The 11,854-nt window shown below is 43.2% G+C and overlaps 2 non-coding genes across 2 annotated transcripts; both read right to left on the minus strand.

Moving 5' to 3' along the window:
* Nucleotides 1-9,672: 9,672 nt before the first annotated feature.
* trnas-gcu (transfer RNA serine (anticodon GCU)) lies at nt 9,673-9,754 on the minus strand. The gene has a single exon. It is a non-coding gene; the product is annotated as a tRNA-Ser (tRNA).
* A 477-nt stretch (nt 9,755-10,231) lies between these two features.
* On the minus strand, nt 10,232-10,313 carry trnas-gcu (transfer RNA serine (anticodon GCU)). Its single transcript has one exon. It is a non-coding gene; the product is annotated as a tRNA-Ser (tRNA).
* Nucleotides 10,314-11,854: the final 1,541 nt, after the last annotated feature.

An 11,854-nucleotide genomic window follows, 5' to 3' on the forward strand; every position in this document is an offset into this window, starting at 1 on the left:
AGGTAAACACGTTGCTCATTGTAATTATTCTAGTCCATTTGTGATGGTGGGTGCAATTGTAAACTATGCCATATACCTGAAATATGCACTTTTTTCTAACAAAACCTATCCCATACCATAAATATGTTATCAGACTGTCATCTAATGAGTTTTTTTGTTGGTTAGGGGCTATAAATATCTTAGTTTAGCCGAATTGGTGATGGCTACTGGTGTTGGTGGACAAATAAAAGATGGTGGAATATGCTAATGTGTTTTTAGGTAATAGATGTACATCTTTACATATTGTGTCTTCCCTGTAAAACATTTTAAAAATCGGAAATGTTGACTGGATTCATAAGATCTGTGTCTTTCATTAGCTGTATTGGACTTTAATGTGTGAAAGTTAAATATTTTAAAAAAATATTTTTTTTGAATTTCGCGGCACTGGTTTTTCAGTGGGGGGGGGGGGGGTGCCGCTAGCGCCACGCTGATCCTAGACAGGTTAACAGGCTATTTTGTTACGATGTCGCCGAAGAACCATCTACTAACCCCGACCCACTAGCTTTTCTGAACGCTGTGTCCCCTGCTCGCCTAGCGTAGTAGTGACTACCGACCCGACTCACTTATTGCTGTTCTTTTGACCCTATGATCACTCAGCTACACAGCTGATGCCCCCTGGACTGTTTCAGTAACACGGTACCTAATTTTGTTAACCTGTCGGCCCCAGCCTCGAACTCAGGTCCTGTTCGTACCTAACTGATCTGCTCTGCCCATTCATCACAATTTACCTGTTGTTGTCTTAGCTCTCCTGATCAACACCTGTGTTTGCTTTATGCCTCTCTCTAATGTCAATATGCCTTGTCTACTGCTGTCTTGGCTATTTATCACCGTTTTATTTCACTGTAGAGCCCTCATTCCCACTCAAAATGCCTTAGATATCTCTTTTGTCCCACCCCACACACATGCGGAGACCTCACCTGGCTTAACAAGTGCCTCCAGAGACGAAACCTGTCTCATCATCACTCAACGTCTAGGTTTACCTCCACTGTACTCACATCCTACCATACCACTGCCTGTACATTATGCCCTGAATTTATTCTACCACGCCCAGAAATCTGCTACTTTTATTCTCTGTCCCCAATGCACTAGACAACCAGTTCTTATAGTATTTAGCCTTACCCTTATCCTCCTCCTCCTCTGTTCCTTTGGTGATATAGAGGTTATCCCAAGCCCTGTAGCTCCCAGTTCCACTCCTATTCCCCAGGCACTATTATTTTGTGCATTCTGTAACCGTAATAGCCTTGGTTTCATGCATGTTAACATCAGATGCCTCCTCCCTAAGTTTGTTTTATTCACTGCTTTAGCACACTCCGCCAACCCTGATGTCCTAGCCGTTTCTGAATCCTGGCTTAGGAAGGCCACCAAAAATTCTGAAATTCTGCCAAGATAGAACTGCCAAAGGGGGTGGAGCAATCTACTGAAGAGATAACCTGCAGAGTTCTGTCACGCTATCCAGGTCTGTGCACAAACAGTTCTTCTACTTTTAAAAATCCACCTTTCCAGAAATAAATCTCTCACTGTTGCCACTTGTTATAGACCCCCCGCAGCCCCCAGCTGTGCCCTGGACACCATATGGGAATTAATTGCCCCCCATTTATCTTCAGAGTTTGTACTGTTAGGTGACCTAAAGTTGGATATCCTTAACACCCCGGCTGTCCTACAATCTAAACCAGATGCCCTCAATCTCACACAAATGATCAAGGAACCGACCAGGTACAACCTTAAATCCGTAAAGACGGGCACCCTCATAGATATCATCCTGACCAGCCTGCCCTCTACACCTCTGCTGTCTTCAACCAGGATCTCCGTGTTCACTGCCTCATTGTCTGCGTCCGTAATGGGTCCGCGGTCAAACGACAACCCCTCATCACTGTTAAACACTCACTAAAACACTTCAGCGAGCAGGCCTTTCTAATCGACCTGGCCCAGGTATCCTCGAAGGATATAGACCTCATTCCGTCAGCAGAGGATGCCTGGTTGTTCTTTAAAAGTGTTTTCCTCACCATCTTAACTTCTTGCCACTAGGGGGGTGCCATTTCGACATAGCACAAAATCGTGCCCAATTTAAACGGCCTCGTACTCAATTCTTGCTCGTACAATATGCATATTATTCTTACTATTGGATAGAAAACACTCTCTAGTTTCTAAAACCGTTTGAATTATGTCTGTGGGTGAAACAGAACTCTTTCTGCAGCGAAATCCATGACAGGAACTGCGAAGGTCTGAAAACTGGGCTCTGCTCTCAGATCAGTTTAAAGCTCTGTATGTATCCTATGGGTCGACATGAGCTGCACCCGCCTTCCCCTGGATGTCAGTAACCAATGAGAAGTGGAATGGACTTTCTACGTAGTTCTCAGAGGTTATAAAAGGCCAAGGAGCGAGGGGTCCTCTCTTTTCAACGCTCGCCATTACGCAAAGCAAGACCTCAGGATGGCATTTTGAAACGCTCAGTTATCAACCTTAGATATATCCGTCTGTAATTTAATTCGTTATAGGTGTTAGAAACATCATAACGAAGTTATTTTAAACCGAGATATATCAGTTTATGCGAGTATATTGCTATTTTCGGAATTTCCTTAGTATTGAGTTTGAAGATTTGGGCATGCTGTGGCCTCATTGCTAATGTTAGCTGCTACTTCCGAAGTTGAACACGACGTTTTACAACCAAGCAACAATTCTTTTGGACAAAGAACCACTTCGCCAAGATTCTGATGGAAGCTCGTCCAAAAGTAAGAGCTATTTATGATGTTATTCCGTATTTATGTGTAAAAATGTAAACGTATTTGTCCGTCATTAATGCGACTAGTCTGGCTGTAACGCACACTGTATGTCTGGTAACGTTAATTTTAAAAATCTAACTCAGCAGTTGCATTAATAACTAATGCATCTTTCATTTGATGTCCAACCTGTATTTTTTTGTCAAGATTACGATTATTTATTGATTAGACTAGGTGCCTTTCCAAGATGGCGCCGGCCAGAATGCATGCCCTGTTGCTACTGATCACATTGTATAACCACGGTTTGTGCTGCTAAATATGCACATTTTCGAACAAAACCTATATGGATTGTGTAATATGATGTTACAGGACTGTCAAATGAAGAATTCTGAGAAGGTTAGTGGAAAATTATTTTATTTTGGTGGTGAATACGTTATCGCTATGTTTGGCTGGAATCAATGCTGTTGTCTGGTTTGCTATTGTGGTAAGCTAATATAACGATATATTGTGTTTTCGCTGTAAAACACTTTAAAAATCTGAAATATTGTCTTGATTCACAAGATCTTTGTCTTTCATTTGCTGTACGCTGTGTATTTTTCATAAATGTTTTATGATGAGTATTTAGGGAATTCACGTTGGTCTCTGTAGTTATTCTAGTTGCTTTGGTGAGAGTTGTGATGGTGGCTGCAATGTAAAACTATGATTTATACCTGAAATATGCACATTTTTCTAACAAAACATATGCTATACAATAAATATGTTATCAGACTGTCATCTGATGAAGTTGTTTCTTGGTTAGTGACTATTTATATCTTTATTTGGTCGAAATTGTGATAGCTACCTATGCAGGAAAAAAATGGTGGTAAAAAAAGTTGTGTCTTTTGCTATCGTGGTTAGCTAATAGAAATACATAGTGTCTTCCCTGTAAAACATTTAAAAAATCAGAAATGATGGCTGGATTCACAAGATGTGTATCTTTCATCTGGTGTCTTGGACTTGTGATTTAATGATATTTAGATGCTAGTATTTATTTGTGACGCTATGCTAGGCTATGCTAGTCAGCTTTTTTACTGATGGGGGTGCTCCCGGATCCGGGTTTGTGAGGAAGTAGAGGTTAAATAAGCATTCCCCTTTCAAAAAATTTAGAACTAAGGACAGATATAGCCCTTGGTTCACTCCAGACTTGACTTCCCTTGACCAGCACAAAAACATCCTGTGGCGTACTGCATTAGCATCGAATAGCCCCTGCGATATGTAACTTTTCAGGGAAGTTAGGAACGAATATACACAGGCAATTAGGAAAGCAAAGCCTAGCTTTTTTAAACAGAAATTTGCATCCTGAAGCACAAACTCAAAAAAGTTCTGGGACACTGTAAAGTCCAGGGAAAATAAGAGCACCTCCTCCCAGTTGCCCACTGCACTGAGGCTAGGAAACACTGTCACCACCGACAAATCTACGATAATCATTTTTCTACAGCTGGCCATGCTTTCCACCTGACTACCCCTACCCCGGTCAACAGCCCCCACAGCACCTTGCCCAAGCCTCCCCCATTTCTCCTTCACCCAAATCCAGATAGCTGATGTTCTGAAAGAAAAAACAGATCAAACAAACAGATCACCGATCATTTCGAATCGCAACGTACCTTCTCCGCTATGCAATCTGTGCAGCCGTCTTCATCGACCTGGCCAAGGCTTTCGACTCTGTCAATCACCGCATTCTTATCGGCAGACTCAACAGCCTTGGTTTCTCAAATGACTGCTTCGCCTGGTTCTCCAACTACTACTCAGATAGAGTTCAGTGTGTCAAATCGGAGGGCCTGTTGTCCGGACCTCTGGCAGTCTCTATTGGGATGCCACAGGGTTCAATTCTCAGGCCGGCTTTTTTCTCTGTATACATCAATGATGTCGCTCTTGCTGCTGGTGATTCTCTGATCCACCTCTACGCAGACGACACCATTCTGTATACTTCTGGCCCTTCTTTGGACACTATGTAAATAAACCTCCAGACGAGCTTCAATGCCATACAACACTCCTTCCGTGGCCTCCAACTGCTCTTAAATGCAAGTAAAACTAAATGCATGCTTTTCAACTGATCGCTGCCCGCACCCGCCCGCCTGTCTAGCATCAATACTCTGGACGGTTCTGACTTAGAATATGTGGACAACTACAAATACCTAGGTGTCTGGCTAGACTGTAAACTCACCTTCCAGACTCACATTATGCATCTCCAATCCAAAATTGAAACTAGAATCAGCTTCTTATTTCGCAACAAAGCAATCTTCGGCGATGTCATTTACAAAATAGCCTCCAACACTCTACTCAGCAAATTGGATGTAGTCTATCTCAGTGCCATCCGTTTTGTCACCAAAGCCCCATATACTTCCCATCACTGCGACCTGTATGCTCTCGTTGGCTGGCTCTCACTTCATATTCGTTGCCAAACCCACTGGCTCCAGGTCATCTATAAGTCTTCGCTAGGTAAAGCCCCATCTTATCTCAGCTCACTGGTCACCATAGCAGCACCCGCCCATAGCACACGCTTCAACAGGTATATTTCACTGGTCATCCCCAAAGCCAACTCTTCCTTTGGCCGCCTTTCCTCCCAGTTCTCTGCTGCCAATGACTGGAACGAATTGCAAAAATCACTGATGCTGGAGACTTATATCTCCCTCACTAACTTTAAGCACAAGCTGTCAGAGCAGCTTACCGTACCTGTACACAGCCCATCTGTAAATAGCCCAGCCAACTACCTCATCCTCATATTGTTTTTGTTTTTTTGCTACTTTGCACCCCAGTATCTCTAATTGCACATTCATCTATCACTCCGGTGTTTAATTGCTCAATTGTAATTATTTTGCCACTATGGCCTATTTATTATTGCCTTACCTCCCTAATCTTACTACATTTGCACACACTGCATATAGATTTTTCTATTGTGTATTGACTGTACGTTTGTTTATTCCATGTGTAACTCCGTGTTGTTTGTGTCACACTGCTTTGCTTTGTCTTGGCCAGGTTGCAGTTGTAAATGAGAACTTACCTGGTTAAATAAAGGTGAAACAATGCAGGAAGCAGTGTAGATTTAACCTCTAATCTTGAGACTGGTGTTGTACTATGGGATCTAATGTAATGTAAATTAGGCCATTAGTGTGCTTGTGCGTAAGTGGGAGATGACATGAAATGACATGTTCTGATCTTCATGCAAGAAAGAATGAAATGAAAACGATGCTCTCATGGTTCTTAGACAAAGCGTGGCAGTAGGAAGCAATCAATACATACAGTAGCTAGATACGCTACGAATTGTTTCAGCTTTGAAGAGAATGGTTCAAGCATACAGTACAGTATAATATCCCCTCTTACTCTGCAGCATATCATCCACTCTCCCTGCCATCCATCCAGCTAATTTTGTCATGCTAAGGGGTTTGCGGCTCCCCAGTTGCCCTGTTTCCCATCATGTTGTAAGGAAATGCTAATGCACAAGAATGCTTGGTTACCTGAGGCATTGCAGCCTGCTCTGTTTCAACATAACATCCAAAACGAAAGTGCTCGCTCCCAATATCCCCTCTCCACCATGGCAGCACACTGATCCCAGGGAGGCCACGGGAATCTGGTTCAGCAGCACGGTGCTGGCTGGCAGTCTGTGGATACTGAGAGATAGTTACAACAACAACAAGACCACCTACTACCTCTCCTTCATGCACAGCCCCACACCACACCACACAACAAGCTTAGCATTGCTTAATCTCCTTAACAAAATGGCTCCTGTTACTCCTGGGTGCATCGTCTCATTATTTCCCAATGCTTAATAAATAAAAAATCTATATTCCCCCTGGAAAAACATTACTCAAGTTTGCAAATGGGAAAAATAAAAAATGTGTCTTACTCAATGTATTTTCTCATCCATTTTGTTTCAATTACACTTTGTCCTCTTTTTTTAAGAGAGCCAGAGCCACTCAGTGTGCTGTGCTGCAGTAGAGAGAGAGCGTTCTCCAGTCCGTGTCATCAGCCTATATGGGGATGGTACAGGGCCAACCGTTGGGGCTGCTGGGAGCTGTCACTCATTAATAGTTATTCTTAAGCCACTCCAACTTCAGCCCAGGGGTCACATGGCCCTACTACTGGGACCATACTTTTCACCAGCAGATTCATGCATATTTGCATAACCTTCTTATTCATCATGGCATTCTTACATCAAAGGTCTCTAAGAACATTTTGTTCCAACGTCTGTTTATGTGTGTGTGTGTGTGTGTGTGTGTGAGAGAGAGAGAGAGAGGGTAGAGAGAGACTGAGGGAGAGAGAGAGGGAATACGAGAGAGATGAAGAGCGAGAGCGAGAGAGAGAGAGAGAGAGAGCATGTGTCTGCATTTGTGCTGGTTTTTCTACACCACATTTGAACTGAATGGAAAATGTGTCATATGGAATGTTAATGTATTCAGGCTTACAGTGTAATTATATGACACTAAATTGCAGAAAAGATCTGAACACACTGTAAATAAGTCCATATGGGTGTATTATCTGTGCTTTGTCTTATCTACACTGTATAAATGTTTAATGCATACAATATCTGAGTGGATTGAAAATGTTAATCATTATGATGCTCTAAATCAAATTAAGGCTTTGGGAAAACAGCAAAACATGTCACAGAACACACATCTCTTTTATTCATATTTCAGAGAAAGAACAGAGCTACAATACAAACCCGGCCACTGTAGCTTTAATATCTTACTGTGCCACTCGAAATGTCCTTTTCAATGTCCATTAAGACCTTTGCTGAACGCTCACTATTCAGACAATCAGTCATTCTCATCACTCCGCTAGAATGTTTGGTGTTCAAAATGGAGACACATTTTGATTAAAAAAGGAGGGAAAAAGCTGACTATGCACACTTCTATTTGGCTTCTGCCAATGACATTTTGCCCTTTTCATTCCCTCAGATCACTGTATACTGTAGGAGGCAGGGTAGGATGCGCTGTATTACCTTGAAATACACAAACAGGACGTGGCATGTATTGATGGGAACCACTAAAGGATGCTTGAACCCGACATGGCAAACATTCACTCAATTTAAACAACGCACACACACACAATGTCTGTCTGTCTGTCTGTCTGTCTGTCTGTCTGTCTGTCTGTCTGTCTGTCTGTCTGCCTGCCTGCGTGCGTGCGTGCGTGTGTGTGTGTGTGTGTGTATGTGTGTCTGTCTGAGGAGCACATTAGCATGCTGTAGTGTGTGTGTGTGCCTTCCCAGGCCTGCAGCAGAGTAAACACCAGCTGTGCGGAGAGACGGGCACCCAGGTGAGGAGAGCAGGTCAGTCCAGGTTGTCGCCTCAGTTCTCCCTCAAGCTTTGGACACCAGGGCAGGAATGTAATCAAGGCTAGAGCCGAGCTGGGATTCAGAGCAGAGCAGAGGACTCCAGCAAATGAGGACAGCGAATGACTGGTGATCCTCTCTCTACCCCTCCATCCAACTCGCCCTCGCCCGCTGTGACTGCCGCTAGTAAAAACAGAAAAAAAAGATGGCTTTATGGAAATAAAACATTCAAGGCACATGCGAAACAAAATTTGTAAAAACAAATGTTTGTACCCTCGTTTGTCCAGAGACCACGCTTCACAAAACACATTTCCGCACCCCGCTGCATTCAAACTGTCTGGCTTCACAACGCTATTTTGTTTTTAAAAGCCAGATACTGCTGCAGTTTTGCACTCTGTACTTACCATTACTTACAAGTCCCAAATGAGGCCACATGATTAATAATTCATTGGCTCTTGCCTGCTACAAGCAACTAGTTAAAGCAATGCCACGCCATACACCAAAACAAACTGTATAGCCCTGGCTACAAACACAGTGCTTGTTACTGTATGTGGACAGGGGTTGAGCAGTCCAAAGTCTGAATAGTATACTCTGATTCCATTTGAGACACCTTTCTGGACTATCAGCCAATCTTATGAACCTGTTTGCTTTAAGCAGAACAGTTGCAATAGCTCCAGTTCTAGATCCTGCAGGTCTGCAGAGTTCCACAGAACCTTCTCCAGACGAGGAGATAGTGGCTCTTACAGAGATGTGGAAGATCAAATGATATGCATTTCACACGTATATTCAATGATACTTGATGCTGTTGTGATATGTAACCACAACCCAGGTTTATCACAGTATTTGTTATTGAATGCATGAAATAATCTTTTTGATCTCATTCAGGAGATGGGGAAAATATGGGAATGGATGTATACAGGCTGTGGGAAATTATGTTAAGGTATTGGAGCTCTAACAAGTAGTGAGCACCGCACTGAGGATGAAACGCTTTAATCCAGACTATAATCAAATGAAAGCAAATTCAATCCATTTACAAACAGCATGTTATCTTCTAATACGATTCATATTGCAGGTAAAACCTGTTTAAGAATGTAGTACATATGATGTACGAACTCCATTCCAAGAAATTTACTTTTTTTTATCCATTGTTGCAGCACTGACGGTATGGCGAAAAACCCCACCAGTATAATTTTGCCATATATCTGTCGCAAAGACCAACAGGACTGGTATTGATGCTTTCAAGTGTATTCATACCTTAACAAATGTGTGTTGTCAGGCCGAGTGGTCTACAGTGCTTGATTAAGTGTGTGGAGGTGTTCAAATCCCACCATTTAGGTTGCCCTTGGTAAAGCTATTCTTCAATCCCTGAATCTTATCAGTCGCTCTAAGATTGTGCAGGGATTCTATATTCATGTTGGGCCATGCAAGAGAAGAATTAACATCTGTCTTGCGAAGATGTTTGTGTTCCAATCCACAGATGTAGTTCATTGCCTTCACCACTCAGATACCAAGTCCTGTGCTCTCGCGGTGGCAGTCGGCCATCTTACCAGTGTTTGCGAAAGTGAAAATCTTCCAGTGCCATTAAAAAACAAGGAGTATTAAGGTGAACGATGAGGATGGGATTCAAACCCATGCGTGCAAAGCACAATGGATTAGCAGTCCATCGCCTTAACCACTCAGCCACCTCATCCTTTACCATAGATGTGGCAGTTGACCCCACAAACTGTAGTTGCTGTATGTAGACCCTTGATTGAAATCAATGAAAGTTAGGCATAGCAATGGCAGGGCCATGTGTCGATCCCATCGAGACATTTAACAAATGTGTTGTCAGGCCGAGTGGTCTACAGTGCTTGATTAAGTGTGGGGAGGTGTCGGTTCAAATCCCACCGTTGAGGTTGCCCTTGGTAAAGCTATTCTTCAATACCTGAATCTTATCAGTCGCTCTAGGATTGTGCAGGGATTCTATATTCATGTGGGGCCATGCAAGAGAAGCAATAACATCTGTTTTGCGAAGATGTTTGTGTTCCAATCCACACATGTAGTTCATCGCCTTCACCACTCAGATACCAAGTCCTGTGCTCTCGCGGTGGCAGTCGGCCATCTTACCAGTGTTTGAGAGAGTCAAAATCTTCCAGTGCCATAAAAAGACATAGCTTATTTATGTGAACGATGAGGATGGGATTCAAACCCATGCATGCATAGCACAATGGATTAGCAGTCCATCGCCTTAACCACTCGGCCACCTCATCCTTTACCCTACATGTGGCAGTTGCCCCCTCAAACTGTAGTTGCTGTATGTAAACACTTGATTGAAATCAATGAAAGTTAATGGCAATGGCAGGGCCATGTGTTGATCCCATCGAGACATTTAACAAATGTGTTGTCAGGCCGAGTGGTCTACAGTGCTTGATTAAGTTTGAGGAGGTGTCGGTTCAAATCCCACTGTTGAGGTTGCCCTTGGTAAAGCTATTCTTCAATACCTGAATCAAATCAAATCCAATTTTATTTGTCACATACACATGGTGGGCAGATGTTAATGTGAGTGTAGCGAAATGCTTGTGCTTCTAGTTCCGACATTGCAGTAATAACCAACGAGTAATCTAACCTAACAATTCCACAACTACTACCTTATACACACAAGTGTAAAGGGATAAAGAATATGTACATAAAGATATATGCAAGAGTGATGGTACAGAACGGCATAAGCAAGATGCAGTAGATGGTATAGAGTACAGTATATACATATGAGATGAGTAATGTAGGGTATATAAACATAAAGTGGCATAGTTCAAAGTGGCTAGTGATACATGTATTACATAAAGATGGCAAGATACAGTAGATGATATAGAGTACAGTATATACATATACATATGAGATGAGTAATGTAGGGTATGTAAACATTATATTAAGTGGCATTGTTTAAAGTGGCTAGTGATACATTTTTACATACATTTCCATCAATTCCCATTATTAAAGTGGCTGGAGTTGAGTCAGTATGTTGGCAGCGGCCACTAAATGTTAGTGGTGGCTGTTTAACAGTCTGATGGCCTTGAGATAGAAGCTGTTTTTCAGTCTCTCGGTCCCTGCTTTGATGCACCTGTACCGACCGCGCCTTCTGGATGATAGCGGGGTGAACAGGCAGTGGCTCGGGTGGTTGTTGTCCTTGATGATCTTTATGGCCTTCCTGTGACATCGGGTGGTGTAGGTGTCCTGGAGGGCAGGTAGTTTGCCCCCGGTGATGCGTTGTGCAGACCTCACTACCCTCTGGAGAGCCTTACATTTGTGGGCGGAGCAGTTGTCGTACCAGGCGGTGATACAGCCCGGCAGGATGCTCTCGATTGTGCATCTGTAGAAGTTTGTGAGTGCTTTTGGTGACAAGCCGAATTTCTTCAGCCTCCTGAGGTTGAAGAGGTGCTGCTGCACCTTCTTCACAACGCTGTCTGTGTGGGTGGACCAATTCAGTTTGTCCGTGATGTGTACACCAAGGAACTTAAAACTTACTGCCCTCTCCACTACTGTCCCGTCGATGTGGATAGGGGGGTGATCCCTCTGCTGTTTCCTGAAGTTCCCAATCATCTCCTTTGTTTTGTTGACGTTGAGTGTGAGGTTATTTTCCTGACACCACACTCCGAGGGCCCTCACCTCCTCCCTGTAGGCCATCTCGTCGTCGTTGGTAATCAAGCCTACCACTGTAGTGCCGTCCGCAAACTTGATGATTGAGTTGGAGGCGTGCATGGCCCCGCAGTCGTGGGTGAACAGGGAGTACAGGAGAGGGCTCAGAACGCACCCT

This window comes from Salvelinus fontinalis, chromosome 35 (genome assembly GCF_029448725.1).
Source record: "Salvelinus fontinalis isolate EN_2023a chromosome 35, ASM2944872v1, whole genome shotgun sequence".
In the NCBI taxonomy this organism is placed as follows: Eukaryota; Metazoa; Chordata; class Actinopteri; order Salmoniformes; family Salmonidae; genus Salvelinus; species Salvelinus fontinalis.